The following is a 15410-nucleotide window of genomic DNA, read 5'->3' on the forward strand; positions in this document are numbered from 1 at the left end:
TTATTGTAGGCCAACGTTGATTATCCCTTCCTCCCGTTGGACACATCTAATAACTGAAATTTCTATAATGAATCACAAGCGTTTCTTAGTATTAACATTTAAAAAATATAAACTGGCCCCTTTTTTATTCAACAGTTTATTTCACAATCAATCATTTTACTTTCCTTTATCGTGCATTATAGTTTTCTAACGATTAGTCTATCGTTGATAATTAGTAATTTACGGAACATCTAAAGCGACCGAATGTTATTCAAAACTTTTTAATAAATATTTTCGTAAAACATCTCTGTCACGTTTGGTAAAAAATATAAGTAAACAAAATGGCAGTTACATCGTTTAGCGATAATATTTGTTCAATTCATTTTTTTTTTTTTTTTAAACATCTTCGCTTCCAACAAGGCTGCAAGCAGCCACTAATTAAAGTTGGTTACTGAAAAAAAAAAATTAAGATTGTAGAGCAAGATAACGATTGACAGACGACTTAAAAGATTGCAAATTATATGAGTCAGGAAAGCAAGATGAAGGAAGTGAATTCCAAAGAATTGATGTTCGAGGAAAAAAACTAGACGAATGAGCGTTTTTGGAGCACTTAGGAACAGTCACAGAAAAAGGATGACACTTAATTGAATGACGAGTAACACGAGAATGAATTATAGTAGATGGCACAAGAGACGCTAGCTCTTTAGAGCAGTGCCCATTATAGTATTTGTAGAAAAGAGAAAGAGAAGCAACATTACGACGATGTGATAATGGTTGGAGGTTGGCTGCAAGAGCAGGTCCAACTATGTTTACAATGCGTTTTTGCACCTTGTCTAAAAGAGAAAGGGCATCATTAGAGGATCCGCCCCAGATATGGAAACAATATTCCAAACAAGGCCGGATTTGAGATTTATAGAGATAAAGAATAGAATCCGAAGTAAGAAAGTGACAAGTTCGATAAAGAGATGCAACCTTAGCAGATGCTAATTTTGCAACTGATTTGATATATGGTTTCCAAGAAAGATTGGAAGTAAGAGTTAATACTAGAAGATGAAGAGTAGGTGACTCATTGAGTACATCACCGTTCATAAACATAGGATGATCTAAATTATTGCGATAACGATTGGCTGAAATAAATTGAGTCGACAAGAATAAATGTTAGTGTCATCAGCAAACAATGCCACCATAGATGAGAGAATATCTGGAAGATCGTTAATGTAAATTAAAAAGAGTATAGGGCCAAGGATAGAACCTTGAGGAACCCTTGAAGTTACAGAATAAGAAGAAGAGTGCTGTCCATCAAGGACAACTTTTATACTACGATTGGAAAGGAAGGATTCAGTAATCCTAAAGATGTTGCCGGATACACCATAAGAAGAAAGCTTATGAAGAAGACCAACATGCCAAACTTTATCAAAAGCTTTTAAAATGTCGAGAGCGATGGTCGAAGTGAATAGATTCAAGATGAGAAATTAAGTGTTTGTTAATTAAAGATTCAAAAACCTTGCTTATGATAGAAAGAAGACTTATGGGACGGTAGTTAGACGAGTCCGATTGCTCTCCAGAATTTTTGAAGATAGGGATAACAGATGCCGCTTTCCAGCAGGCTGGAAAGCAAGACTCTGCTAAGCACTTGTTGAATAGTTTTGAGAGTATAGACGACAGCTCCGGAGAACACTTCTGCAAGACAATAACAGGTATGTTGTCCGGGCCACAAGCTGTAGAAGAGTCTAGGCAGGAAATCACTTTAGATACAGATACTGGAGTGATTTAAATGTCAAGCAATGGATCAACCTGTTTGTTGGCAATATCAGGTAGAACGCAACTAGTGGAATCAGGAGATGATATCGATGAAAAGTTTTTAGCAAACAACTCAGCTATGTATTTAGGTGAGGTGACAAAGTCTGAACCATACAAGAGAGGTGGAATTATAGATTTGCCCTTATTATTGATATTATTAAAGATTCTCCAGAAGTCACGAGAGCCTAATTTTTGAGATGAGATACGAGATTTCATGACCTGAGAATATCGGGTTTTGGCGTTAGACAAAACCTTTATACAATTGTTTCTAGCAGTAATAAACAGACGTCTGTTTTCTGGAGAATTGTTTTGCTGATAAATATGGAAGTAACGGTTTCGATTGGCAATCGCAGCAGCACAGTGTGAAGAAAACCATGGAGGAGAGTAAGGCTTGACCTGGAATCGTCGAGAGGGAATAAAAGATTCCATGCCAGCCTGAATCCACGAAGTTATGTAAGAAGCACATTTGTCGACAGAAAGACGAAAGATTTCTACCCAAGGGCCATCACGAAGAAAATCACGGAAAGAATCCCAGTCAGCTTTACTGTAGTTGCAAGAGGTTCGATAATCGGGGGATTCAGGTGATGAAAAAGAATGAGATATAAGTTTTTGAGAGATCAAACTGTGATCAAAAGCACCTAAGGGTAAATGTGGAGAAACTGAGCACTGACTAGGATCAGAAACAAGACATAAGTCGAGTAGTGAAGCTAAATGATTCGGGTTGTCTGGAAAGCGAGTTGGAAAGTTGACTATTTGAGTAGAAATTGAGAAAGACAAAAGTTGTGGGCTTTAATGTCTGCCGAATCACTAACACTAGAGCCAAGCCATTCAGAGTGGTGAGCATTAAAGTAACCAACAACAACTATATTAGCTGATGGATAAAGAGAGAGGGCTTGGTCAATATGATCAGAAATAACGTCAAAAAGTGTGCAGTCTTGAGATGAAGGAGAGCGATATAGAACAAAGAGAAAGGCAATAGAGTAAAGTGGTGCTAAACGAAAGCGCATAAAAGAATAGTCTGTGGATTCAAACCTAGTTTCACGACAAATGGGTAAATTCTTACGAATGTAAATGCCGAGGCCAAGCATGTGACTATTGGAGTCTTTACGAATTAGAGGAAGATAACCATCAACACTAAGATCACAAGATGAGACAGCTGAACTCAAATTAGTCTCACAAAGAGCAAGTAGGTCTGGTGAACTTTGCAAGAGATAAGACTCAACAGAAGAAAAGTTACTTCAAAGACCACGAATAATAGTGAATGATAGGTTTAGAGAACTTGGTGATGATGATGGTTATTTGTGTTTTTTAGTATTTGGTACTTTATTCATTTTTAAATTAGATTGAAGAACTTGACTCAAAGCATAGATAGTACTCAAAACACTGTTTAATAGCTCAATCAATTGTCTCATTACTACTAATGAACCCGAAGCCGTAACAAAGGGCTCCAAATGTGGCCTCCGCAATGCACACCAAAAGTACAAACAGGGACACCATCCATGTGCAACATGGCACTGTTAATACTTTGATATTTTTCAGCTGTTGATGGAATCAGCCTCTCTGAGAGCTACCACACAGTTCGGGAAACCTGACAACCTGCCGGCCCCAGAACCATAAAACTGAGTTTTAGAGCTGTACCCTTATTAGGAGATAATAAAATGAGTTGTCTAGTCATAAAAACAGAGACACAAGCAAAACCCATGCGTTGAGTCAAGAAGATCCAGCATTCAACATCCTAAACTGGAAACAATGTATTAAAAATACATCTGCGCTAGCCTAATAGATGAAGAAGGGGTGCAAGGCTGGTCAACAGATAGAAACTGTTTACCCCTTAAGTTTTTGCCTAGGAGGCCTTCTACAAGACAGTAGCCGGTTGCATTTAACATCTGCCCAAGATGAGTATTTTTATCGAGACACCTTCCATCTCTAGCCTTTACTCAAGCAAGAGCCCCAAGGCAGGGGGTGTTTTAAATCGGAGTTGGCATCTCCTAGCCTTTGCCTAAAAAGGCGTATCCTACAAGGCAGCAGGACATGAAGCAGATATTTAGATGGTATACCGAATAAATGCATTAAAAAATGCAGTACTAAAGCTATAAAAAATTGTTTAGCACAAGAGTAAGATGGTGCAAGCTTCGAAATAAAAATGGAGATGTGGCAAGATTTTCTTTTAGAGCCATTAACGCTAAAACAGAAGAGGAATTCAACTAAATGACAGATATTGTATAAATAGAAAGCTTTGCCATGGGCTATTTTTACCATCCAAAATGTTACGAACATTTTGGATGGTAAAAATTTTATTTTTTAATTTGTTTGATTTAGTTGTCAATGGTGCTAAAATAAGTATTATTAAAATTAAAAAAATAAACATTTTTTGTTTGAACAGCAAACAGTTTAACAGAAAATCTTTTACAAATTAACAAAAAAATTTATTTAATTAGATTAGAGTAACTTTTTGATAATAACTGTTGAGAGGGTAATAACTGTTTAGAAATATTAATTTTCAATGCTGATTTCAGGTATCTCTAAAATGAATGCTTGAATCGCTCGCAAGATCAGAAACATTTGATTGTGGGAGGTTAAGAGAAGCAGCCAACTATAAATTTGATGAAAATATTCTTATACATATTAATGGAAAGAACTGTGTTGCTCTTGAAGTTAAATATCATCGAACATGCTACATAAGTTATACAAAGTGTTTAGCAAATCAACACAAAGGTCAGCCTAAAGTTCAATATTATAATAAATCTTTTCATATATTTGCAAATGAAATAAAAATAGAAAAGTTATTTAAAAAGAAGAAAATTATGTTTATGTCAAAGTTTAGTCTGTTTGTTTCAATCGTTTATCGTGAAGAAAATATTGATGCCAGTAATTATAAAGTGTCCTGTTTAAAGTCAAGGATTCAAGCGGCTTTTCAAAAATTAATTTTCCACACACCTGGTAAACGAAATTCAAGTGAAATAGTTTTGCTTGAAAATCTATCAAGTGGCCATTTTGCTAAAAAGAGCCTTGTTTATGATAATGAAACATCACAAAGTAAGTCTTCTCAAACAGAACACTTGTCGGATACTGATAAACCTCAAAATATCAACTATGAATTTGTTGACACAAGTTGCATATATAGAACAGCATTGCATTTTTGAAATATAATAAATACAACTTTTTAAATTTCTTTTTAACATGGCCTCGTTTATCTTCTGAATTCTCATTTAAAAATATAGAGAACATTGTACCACCTGGTGTTTATTTTTTTTGTTTGGCTGTTAGGTATTGATGATGAACCAAAAATTGAATCCTACATATGTATAGGGGAAACCATTAAAAAAAAGTTTTATCTTTAATTCAAGATTGCATATATATAAGTTCAAAAACAAACACCTAAATTTGTGGCATTGTCAATGGCAACAAGACAGGTAACTGGAATAAAAGAGTTGATAAAAATATTGAGTGGTTTTGGTCATTGTATATCATATTCGACAACAATGAGATATAAAACAACATTAGCATCTATCAATCTAAAAGAAGATGTAGTTTTACCACAAGGTAAGATTAAACAATATCTAGGATGAAAAATAATTTTAATTATAAAGTAATCAAAACAAGGCCCTTGTAAGTGTTATCACTATAATATAGACAATAATATATTCAAAAAATTAAAATAAGTACATAATTTATCTTAATAATAGCTTAATTTTTTAATTGGGTTTATACAATAAACTTCTGGTCTTCTAAATCAAATTTTTAATCAGGAACTAAAGACACGTCACTGTCAATTTTGGTTTGGGACAACATCGATTTTGGTGAGGAAGATCTGGGAAAGGAGCCACTCATATGGCTAATGGAATCATTGTTCAACCTTTAAATATTGGACCAACCCAAGAAAAAAGAGAGGTATAAACAGTGCGCAAAAGTAAGGGGAAAAACGAAAGGGACAGTTTTCACTAATTTATAAATACAATTTTTCTTGTCTAATCTTTGCTATATTAGGAAAGATATAAAAAAGAATGGATTATAGTTTTTAAAAAGGTGGCTGGATGACATCTTGCCCTTCCCCCCTCACATGGAGCACTGCATATCAGTTATACTAAATCAAAATTAGAAACTTTGTGATCTTTTTTGAAACATTTATGTTGTTTGTTAAAACTACATAGTTTTATAGCTAATGTTTCTTTTTTTTAGTAGGTGTTCATTCATTTATGTTTCTTGATTGGATTTAGCTATTTTCTATAAAAAAAACTTCATTCTTTTAGTAACCCACTTCATACCATTTCACTTTTTTTTATTAGATAATAGTTTCAAAATGAACTCGATCTATTCAAGAACCACTTTCTAGCATATTACCTTATCAGACTGGGAAAAAAGAATCACTCAAGCTTAAAAAGCTAATCGAAAAAATAAACATTGATCTTGTCATTTCATCTATATCAATAGAGAAAGTCAAGGATCAAGATAGGGCTTATCTATTATGCAAAAGTCAAATTTAAGAAAATTCCTTTTCAAGTTGGGCTGCTTTCAATATTGGTCAAAACAAAGCTGTCTCCCATGTCTCGTAAATTGGATATTTACCAGTTATTGATGCTCTTGTTACTGATATTGCAACAATATAACCAAAGTATACAAACTAAATTTGAAGTATGGAGTAATTGTTTGTGATGAGGCTGTGTAATCATAATTCAAATGGTTTGGTGGAAAGAAGCTGAGTTTTCGAATAGATTTGTAGTAAGGCTTGGCGAATTTCATACTATTGCAATTGCTATTGCTAAAAGATTTGATGGATCTGGTTTTAAGGTATTTAATTATACCTAAGGTATAATGAAACATAAGGATGAAAATTTTAGAAGATAGCTATTTCTATTTAGAGATAAAAGATACTTTAACAAATTTTGATTTTTTGTGTTAAAGTTTTTGATAAAATCATAAACTTTAATTCTTTTTAAATATTTGCAAGTTATCATTTATTGGTTTATTAAAGCTGTAAACTTTGGGCATTAATATATCAGTTTCAATTTAAGGATATTGTCATTGAATCTGGTCTAGTGGCAGAGGGAGCAATTAAAGGTATTCTCACAGGTAAACACTATAACAGAAGCATAATGGAGCATAAAATCATGTTTGAGGCTTTAATTCGACTTAGATATGAATCATTCTTGAACTCTTTGGATGTTGACAACCGACGTGAAGTAGAGGATTTCTGCTTGTTATTAATGAAACTACATGGAACTTCTGAATTCCAATGGTATATTGAAAGTGGTTTGTTTGTTGAAATTAAAGAAAGGAGTATCCAAATTTTCTTTTTTTCTTTTAATTAAGGGGAAAACTCCCCCTAAAATCATAAAAAAATCAAAAAAATTGTTTGACCTTTTTTAGACATAAAAATTACCATAGATTTCATTTATGTAATTTGTTTTTGATAAAAATTATTCTAAAGTGCAGAAATTTTAGTTTTTTTAATGGTGAGTTGATGTTTCGATATATCAAAAGTGTAATTTTTTTGTCGTAATTTCAACAACAACAAAAAAAAAAAAGCTGTTTTAAAATGCGTAACTTGAGTTAGGATGCTACATTCTATTATACTTTTTGTTCAGCTATGCAAAAGTAAGCGAGATTAGGAGACAAAAACAGACTCAGATTAAAGTTATTTAATTTAACAAGAATGCCAAAAAATTGTAGACTAAAAAGTCGAACTAAACTTGGTACGAAAAGGTGTAGTTTTTTTCCAGTTAAAAAATCACTAATTTATGAAGAAGTTGTTGTTGATAGTGTAAATAAAGAATCTACTAATAAAAAATATTTTCGCCATCTTTAAATGTGCACACATCACTCAGATTTTTAGTTAAAGGAAAATGCCGCTATTAAAACACCCTTTGACCTTTTGTGAAGCATTTAGTAAAAGGTTTTTAAGAGATCTTGTACGGTTATTTAGTTTTTACGGCCGGTATGAATGCATTTTTTGCCCATTTTTATGTGTTTTTTGTGGTTACTATGGCAACCAAAAACCATTTTGTATTTTTTTTCAAGGATTTTGTTTATTCATATTATATTGATGTTTTATGTTCTTGATTTTGTTTAAAATGTTTAATTCTTCTGTTTAGGGGGGGCTTCCCCCTTAATAAAGTAATTTATACAATTAATTTAATGTTCTTTTTTTTGAGAACTTTTTGTAAAAAATAAAGATAGGTATAAAAATAAAGATAGGTAATAAAGATAGTTATATTTTTACAATTAGTGAGTTTATTTTTTGAAACAGTCTCAAATATTATTTTATTTACTCAGGTATGACGAATTTGTAAAAATCTCTTCAGAAAGATCTTTTCAGAAGCATCAGAAAGCACTTTTAGATTTTGGAGCTCTTATATTGATATGGTTTGGCTGATGATGTTATTCCTTCGTACTAATAGAACAACAAATTGGGAGCTTCATTTAGAATGTGTGAGGATGATGTCACCCTGGTATTTTGCATACGGCAGAGTCAAATATGCAAGATATCTCTGTCCTTACTGGTTAGAGATGAAAGCAATAGATAGCACGCATCAAGGTGTGTTTAGGTTTATTGTTTTTGCACTAAAAAAATAAACTGTATTGAAACATTGTGCTACATCTGAATGAAATTAATTTATATTTTTATATACATTGTATATATACATATATTTATAACTGCAAATGTTTAAATTGTACTTTTACCCCCTTTGATTGTTTAGAAGATAAATTTAAAATCCTATTATTACACAATGTGTAGTTGTTTTAAATTACAAACATTTTGCGGTTACACTTAGTGTAACCGCAAAATGTTTGTAATTTAAATTCATTTTTACAATATTGGTTACATTTAAGGCCTGCTGACGGAGTTTAAAAATAACTGGACAGTTCAACGTCAAGCCAGTTCTTTCTCAGCCATTGCATGTGATCAGGCAATAGAACAAACGTGTAAAAGAGATTGTAAAACCAATGGAGGCATAACTGACAATACCCTCAATTGAGGAGCTGTGCAGAGATGGAATTTATCACAACCAGAAAGATCGTTAATTGCCCAACAATGTAAATTACTCAGTGGCTATGTTAAGGAATCTAGGTATTTTTCAGTATTTTTATTGGTTTCTTTCTTACTTGTATACATGTATCAATATTTTAAATCATTCTTTGCAATCATAGTAATCATTCAATAGTTGCAACCCTGCTCCAATCGGCTCCAGTTTATAAAGAAATTAGGTGAATGTAACAGAACGTCTGACGAGTTCCATTCTTAACCTAATGTTTTAGTTGTTATATTACTATATTGTTGTATACCATTTTTACTAGTTAATATGATCATATAAGAAAAGAATTGATTTCTGATTTTAAGGATTCGTAAAGATTTGGATATAACAAGAATTAGGAAAGACGAAAAATCAATTATTGATATAATGGAAACAGTTTCTTCAATGATTAATCCATTTGAAAACGAAGTCACAAATGACCTTGTAAATATTGTTACTGGGATTGTTGCAGATAAAGAAACTACAAAAGATCTAGATCGAGCTCACCAGATAGGAGACAAAAACTGTGTTGATTTTATAAGGGATAACCTGAATAGTGATGATCCGGATATTTTTATGAGAAGAAAAATATTTAAGCTAAAGACATTTGCAAGCTACAAAAGTATAGTTAAACTGTCCAAGGAAAAACTGTAGTTTTAAAAAACGACTGTAACTTTTGGGTTCGTTGTTTGCTTATTGCACTTAACCGTGACATAAATATGGAAGAAGTACTGAAGTATTTGTTGAGAGTATTCCCGCCTCAGTTCCCATCTTTCAACGGATCTTTACTAAAAACAACGAAGTCGAAGCTTATAAATATACTAGAAGAAAAATTTATCGATAAGTTATCAGTGGATATTCCTAAAAACAACGCATTAATTTTGGACGGTATGGGAATATTGCAAATAATTCAACCTATACCCGAAAACTTTGGGAAACTCAGTCGATTGATATTCACAATGGTAATGAATTTTGCTCTCAGGTATAAGTCAAACAGAGTTGACTTTGTTACGGACAGGTATCGAAATATTAGTATCAAACACGCCGAGCGACAAAGACGAGCTGAATCTGGTGTCCAGAATGTTACTATATTTGGGCCTGATCATAAAATACTGAAACAATGGAAGAAGTTTATGCGTGTTGGCAGCAATAAAGAGTTAAGTTTCTCTTGGAAGAATGGAAAGGTTATGCAATAAATGCAATAAATACACATGGTGATAGCACATACTGCTTCAGAAATTCAATTTGTACGGAATTGTCCGAACTTCGTAGCGACCACGAAAAAGATGATAATCGGTTATTGTTACATTGTAAGCATGCTTCGGTTTCATATGCTCATGTTATACTAGCAAGCCCCGATACAGATGTGTTCGTAAGTGCATTATACCATAGTTGGTTCATCTCTGCAACTCTTCATTTTGAAACAGGATGTGGAAACAAACAATCCTTAATGTAAATAAAATCGCAAAAGAGATTGGTTATGATTGGTGTGATGCAATGATCGGATTCCATTCCTTTACAGGTAGATTCAAATTAAATTGTATAAGTGAAAGCATTATCTTTCTTGCAAAGATTTATTTCATGCACTATTTTGCTATTTTATCAAAAGTAATATATTAAATTGTGCTGTTTATCTAAGCTAATTTTGTATCTGAAAACGTAAATGTTTGAAGTGTTTCTACTTATTACTTAGGTTGTGACGCAGTTTCTGCTTTTCAAGGAAAAGGTAAATTATCTGCCCTAAAGACGGCAGAAAAGAAAAAAGAATATTGTACAGCATTCTGAGGTATCGGAATGTCACTAGATGTATCAGATGAGGTTGTTAATGGCATACAGAAATTTGTTTGTCACCTTTATGGTGCAAGTAAAGAAAATGTTGTCAATAAAGCACGATATTACTTGTTCAAAATGGGCAAATCTACAGAAGAGATGCTCCCTCCAAATTATGATTCGCTTATTTTACACATTAAACATGCCAATTATGATGCTTACATCCAAAAAAGTGCATTAAAAGGTATATTAAATGTTCCTTCGCCCGATGGCTATGGTTGGTCTTAAATTGGAGACCAGGTAAACTTGGTTTGGACAACAATTTCACCCGCACCCGATTCACTTCTTGAATTTGTTAACTGTTCTTGCAAACTTGGTTGCGTCACAAATCGATTTTCTTGTAAACAAAACGCAATCACATGCACTGATCTATGCGCATGCGGTGAAGCGTGGGAAAACACCTCGTTTGACCTTGTTAATTATTACAAGTTTCTAACGAAAACTCATTTTTAGTCATTTTTTTGCTATGGCCACCGGCCTATTGGCTAAATAATTAAATTTGGCTTAACCACGTTTTCAAGATAAATTTACTTACAACAACTGAAAGCAAAATCGCAGATATATAGATAATAAACGAGTTTTTATTACCCCCAGGAAACTTAAAATAAACGTTTAATAAAGCTACTTGGGTGCACCGTTTTAAAGTTCGCCGGTTACAGTTGCGAAACCGAAATTTCTTATTATTTTTCATTATAAAATTACTTGAGCAATAAAATTAAAGTGTTTTTTTTTGCAATAGTTTCATTTTTGCATTGCACGATTTTTTAATATGACTTATATATTACTGCATATTCTATATTAAGAAGTTTTTTTTTAAGTTAAAACGGAGACGAAAAAAAACCAACAACTTGTAAATGTGGTAATAATATAATATAACCCTTGATAATGATCTTTCTCAGGTACAATCTAAAACAGCAGTGTAGTAAAACTAGCTAAGTACAGCCTCAACAATGTAGTTTCAAGTTTTCTTCATCGAATAACCAGAAGCAAATCCAGCTTTAACTGATGAATTAATGAGAATTATTGTTAAACGCTTTTTTTAACCTCTTTTTGATGCTAACCTTTTAACCCTGCTTTAGGCGGAGGCCTAATATTCTCAGGTTATATCATTGAATTTTTAAAAACTTGAGTGATTAGGTCATGATCGGAGATTTCGTTTAATACAAGTGAATCTTTTATACTTCTGTCTAGCCGATTAGTTGGTATCTGAATAGATTGTTTCAACCTTTTGTTTAGGGGTTCTAGTTGAACTGAATAAGGTAGGCAGATTTTTTTATTCAAATCAGCATGTGAAGAAGATGGACTGGGGCAATTAGTTACATAATTAGGACAAAAATCAACATTATGGAGTATCGTATATTGTAAAGGTTTTTCCAGGATTCATTACCAACCATGAAATTATAGCAGTATTTATATGTAGCAGTAATTAAATAATGCGGTGGAAAGGTGAGCATTATTAGTCATTTTTTTCAAATTCTAACCGTTCAATACTAAAACAAGTTTCGTGACTGTTAATCAAAAATGAGCAAGACTTTCATTAATGCATTTTGTAGTGCGTACACAGTGTTGCAAATGTTTTACAAAGTCTTCTTCTTTCACCCAACTACTTGAATTGGCATTTTCAGCGCTTTTTGCTGGTGCTCCAATTAGAAAATGATCTTCAAAGTTTTTACGAGGAAAAATAAAAAATGGTGGAAGGCTATTTCCAATGACATTTAAAATTATTACAGAACCGTTGATATCTGATCAAATAATAAACAAAATAATCAAACTAATCAAATTTTATTCTATATCTAAATATATAAATATGTTTTAAATAATAAAGAGATATATTTGGATGTAATGAACTACTTAACAAAAAATGGGATTTTTTTATTATATTTGTATAAGTATAATAATATTATAATAAATATATAACAAATATAATAACAACATTATAAATTATATTATCCGGATAATCTCAGACCGACTTCTTTTATCAGCGGAAAAACCATGGACAGTAATATCAATTTTGGAGCTGTGGCGGAGTGATTAGAGCTCTGGCTCAGAAGCCTGAGGCCCGAGGCCCAAGATGCAACGCCAGCTCTAGCCCAACAGGCGGATGGAGGCGTAAACTTCCTGTTAAATGTTCTCCCGCGGTGCTCTGCGATAAGACCTTTAGGACTTCTGGGAGCACCTAAATAATAACGAAAAAAAAAAAGAAAAGTCGCCTTCAAAAGAAGAGGATGATTTAATTCTAACGATGTTTCAAGCAGATTTCCTCCATTCTAGCTTTTTTCACTTCTCTATAGAGAAGTGAAAAAACTTTTACGAAAATCGGTTTTTCAATAAACCAAATTTGGTTTTACGGCCTGTCCCAATAAACGAACCAAATTTGAATATCTAGAAAACCAATTTATTTTGGTTTTTCGGAAAACCAAAATAATTTGAATTTCTAAAAAACCAATTTGAGTATCCAGATAGTCAAATTAAGTTGGTTTTCTAGAAAACCGACGCCATTTGGTTTTCTGAATAATCAAAATTGGTTCGCTTATTGGGACAAGCCGTAAAACAAAAAATTAGTTTTCCAGCAATAACGATTAATGTGAGAAAACACATTTTTAATGCATTTATAATTATTTTCCTAAACTTTACTTTAACATTTCTAAGCTTAAAAAGTAACAAATGAGCAAAAAAGTTACAAAAGTAACAAAAGTGCAGGATCGGATAAAGTTAGCGTTAATATATTAAAATTAGTTTATGATATAATTAAACCATCTTTGTTTCATGTCTTCAATCAGTCACTTACATCAGGTAAATTTCCGGATAATTTAAAAATTGCTAGAGTAACTCCAGTGTTTAAATCTGGAGATGAGTCAGAACCTTCTAATTACAGGCCTATATCTGTTTATCTTGTTTCTCGAAATTGCTCGAACGTATAGTGTACAAAAAGCTGTGTAGTCATTTAACTAAAAACAATATGTTATACAGTAAGCAATTTGGTTTCAAAAAACAACATTCAACAGATCACGCAATAGTAGAGTTAGTTAATCACTTATCTAATACTTTTACAGAAGACTGTTTTACGTTAGGAGTTTTCATTGATCTGTCGAAAGCTTTTGATACGGTGAATCATTCCATTCTAATAAAAAAATTGGAATATTACGGAATAAAGAAGACAAACTTACTCTGGTTTGAAAATTACCTTTCAAACAGAAAACAATATGTACAATTTGAAAATTTAGAAACAACCAAAAAAGCTGTAAATTGTGGAGTCCCACAGGGTTCTATACTTGAACCTTTACTTTTTTTACTATACATAAATGATTTGTCTTAAACATCAAATCTATTAAATTTTATTTTATTCGCAGATGACTCGAATCTTTTTTATTCTCACAAAAATATTGAAACACTTTGCACAGTAGTAAATGAAGACTTAAATAAAGTAAATGAATGGTTTGTATGCAACAAGTTGTCTTTGAATGTTCAAAAACTAAATTTTCTCTTTTCCACAAACCAAGCAAAACAAAAGAAATACCACTTATTCTTCCTAATCTTAAGTTGAATAAAACTAACATCAAAAGACAAATATCTGTAAATATTTTAGGTGTGAATTTTGATGAAAATCTATCTTAGAAAGTTCATATAAATTCTTTAGAAAAAAAAAATCTCAAAAAACATTGGCATGATCTATAGAGTTAAGCCACTCTTAAATTTAAGTCTTTAAAAAGTTTATATTTTTCCTTTATACATAGTTACTTAACTTACGGCAACATCATGTGGGCAAGTACTAATCACACTAAGCTAAAAAAACTTTATAGCAAGCAAAAACATGCTGTTAGAATCATATTTGGAGCTGGTAGAGCGATTCCATGTAAACCTCTTTTACGTATAATTGGTGCCCTGAATATTTTCAAGCTTAATATCCATCTTGTTTTACAGTTCATGTATAAAACAAAGTATGGACTCTCCCCCAAAATATTTGAAACTTATTTTAAAGAAATACACCATAAATATGCATATTCCGATTTTCCGGATTTTCCGCGAACAACTTTGTTATACCAAAATCTTATTCTAAACTTCTTATTCAATTCAGAATCGCGGACCACTTTTGTGAAAAAGATTCCCAAACATTGTTTCCGGAAAAAAAAGTCTCTACATTAGTTCAAAACTGATTCAAAACAGTTTTTATGAAACACAGATTTTATTAAACACAGATTTTAATTTACACTATTATAAGTCTTTTTTAAAAAAATAGATCAGATATATAATTTAAAAACTGAAAAACAAAGTAATTATTTCTTGTAATCATTAAAAAAGGTTAAAATTTTTTGACAATAACCATAATCAAAAATCACATTTTTTCGCTTTTTATTTTGTGTGTGTGTATATATATATATACATATATATATATAAATATATATATATATATATATATATATATATATATATATATATATATATATATATATATATATATATATATATATATATATATATATATATATATATATATATATATATATATATATATATATATAAATATATATATATATATATATATATATATAAATATACATATATATATATACATATATATATATATATATATATATATATATATATATATATATATATATATATATATATATATATATATATATAAATTAGTAAAAACACTTATCTATCTTTTATCTTCAACATAATGTTTCATCATCAGTAGGTTCATCAGGAAGCTTCCTGATGAACCTACTGATGGTGAAACATTATGTTGAAGATAAAAGATAGATAAGTGTTTTTACTAATTTA

The sequence above is a fragment of the Hydra vulgaris genome, chromosome 01 (genome assembly GCF_038396675.1).
Source record: "Hydra vulgaris chromosome 01, alternate assembly HydraT2T_AEP".
In the NCBI taxonomy this organism is placed as follows: domain Eukaryota; kingdom Metazoa; phylum Cnidaria; class Hydrozoa; order Anthoathecata; family Hydridae; genus Hydra; species Hydra vulgaris.